This window comes from Otolemur garnettii, unplaced genomic scaffold, assembly GCF_000181295.1.
Source record: "Otolemur garnettii isolate 467f Iridium unplaced genomic scaffold, OtoGar3 scaffold00003, whole genome shotgun sequence".
Lineage (NCBI taxonomy): Eukaryota > Metazoa > Chordata > Mammalia > Primates > Galagidae > Otolemur > Otolemur garnettii.
In genome coordinates, this window is record NW_003852398.1 from 36,371,400 (window position 1) to 36,373,511 (window position 2,112).

A 2,112-nucleotide genomic window follows, 5' to 3' on the forward strand; every position below is an offset into this window, starting at 1 on the left:
CCAGGCGTTGTGGTGGGGGCCTGTGATCCCAGCAATGGGAGGCAGAGGCAGGAGACTCGCTTGAGCCCAGGAGTTGGAGGTTGCTGTGAGCTATGCCACGGCACTCTACCCAGGGGGATAGCTTGAGGCTCTGTCTCAAAAACAACAACAACAACAAAAAAAAACTATTATGTTATACTTGGGATAAGCTCTTAAAGTCATAAATGTTCCAGAATTATATTCAACCATCTGATAAGATGTTAAGTTTTCAGGTGACGTTCACTAACAGGATTCCAAATGTAGTAGAAAATACTTTGAAAGAATATATTTTAAAAGGCTGACTGAAAAAAGCATTCAGAGACTAATAAACCTGTAATAATGTTCTATAACCTGATGTCAGCTTCTTAGCTATTTTAACCTAAGAGCCCAGAAACTGAGACTTATTGGTGGGGATGCCTAAAAATCATAAGGCAGGAAATCATACTATATTACATTTCCTCTAAGCTTGGTTTCTGAGATAAAAACAAATTCTGGGGAAAGACTAGTTTTAGATTATGTTTTATCCTGTTTTGAAAAGTTTGGAGTACAAAGCATAAAGTACAGAAATAAAGTTTGGGGGAAAAAAAAGAAGGCACTGGTATTGAGATAAAGAGGAACATTAACTTTCTCAAGTATCTCTATTTTTGGATTTGTGTCTTCTTATAACAGATTTCCTGCCCATCTCAGGAAAAAATAAAAAGCCTACTATATAGTTTCCATTCCCAAATATTACTGACAATACAGGTCAGTACAACTAAGAATACTTACTTGATTTAAGACAATGCTATAGCAACAAGTTGCTAGTAAAATATGACCTGAATTTAATAAACTATTCTGAAGTCCTACCATGATCATTAAATGGAATTTTACTTTTGATTTAGCCTTAATGTTTTGCTCCTTTCAAAGTGAGTTACTCTTTTTCATGGTGAATGACATCAAAGTTTAATTCCTCCTACCCTCCGAGCTAAGATTTATCTACCGTGTTTCCCCCCAAATAAGACCTACCCAAAAAATAAGCCCAAGCAGGATTTCTATGCATTTGTTAAATATAAGCCCTACCCTGATAATAAGACCTAGTGATAGCCACGCCATGCATTTTGGCGTGGACCAGTAAGGAAGACTGGAATACCTTTTATCTGCTACAGCTCCTTTCTCCGAGCTGTTTGCACTTGTGCAGGTGTGTGTGTGGTAACCGAGATCCCAGGCATCCTATTGCACACGAGTGAACGGCTAGGAGAAAGGAGTTCATGCATCACTAGCGCCAGCCCTACCAACAAGGTTGGCTCCCCCTGTCAGGTTCCAAAAGAAGATGATTTAACTGTATTTGAATAAATGTAGATTGTTGTATTATACTTAATAAAAATAAGACAGCCCCTAAAAATAAGCCCTAGTTTGTCTTCTTGAGAAAAAATAAGACAGTGTCTTATTTTTGGGGAAACATGAAAAGCTAAACATAAGATCCATCAGTCCATTTCATAAGACAGTATGATGTAATTATTTTTTAAAACCTTAACCCACAGTCAGGAGTGGTGGCTCAGGCCTGTAATCCTAGCATTCTGGGAGGCCAGGGTGGGTGAACCACTTGAGGTCAAGAGCTCAGAGATCAGCCTGAGTAAGAGTAAGACACTATCTCTACTAAAAATAGAAAACCTAGGCAGTGACCGTGGCTCAGTGGGTAGGGTGCCGGCCACATACAACGAGGCTGGCAGGTTCAAACCCAGCCTGGGCCAGCTAGAGCAACAAAACAAGAAAAGTAGCCAGGCATTATGGTAGGCACCTATGGTCCCAGATGTTTGGGATGCTGAGGCAGAAAAAAAAAAATTGTCACCATCTAGAAGGTAATCTAAATAGTGAAAACCCAGTTACAATGAATAAACACATTACTTATAAAAACTGATGTCCCTACATCAAGATGAAAACTGAAGGTGAATCTTAAATTTTAATAAAGGTACTGATCTAAAAGAACATGTAGATGGGGGGGGGGAATATATATAGACATATATATCTCAGGCTGTGTTTTAACAGTTGGCTTTAAATCTATACACTAATTTCTCCAACTTTGTCTTATGAGAAAATATATTCAGAGTTAAATTT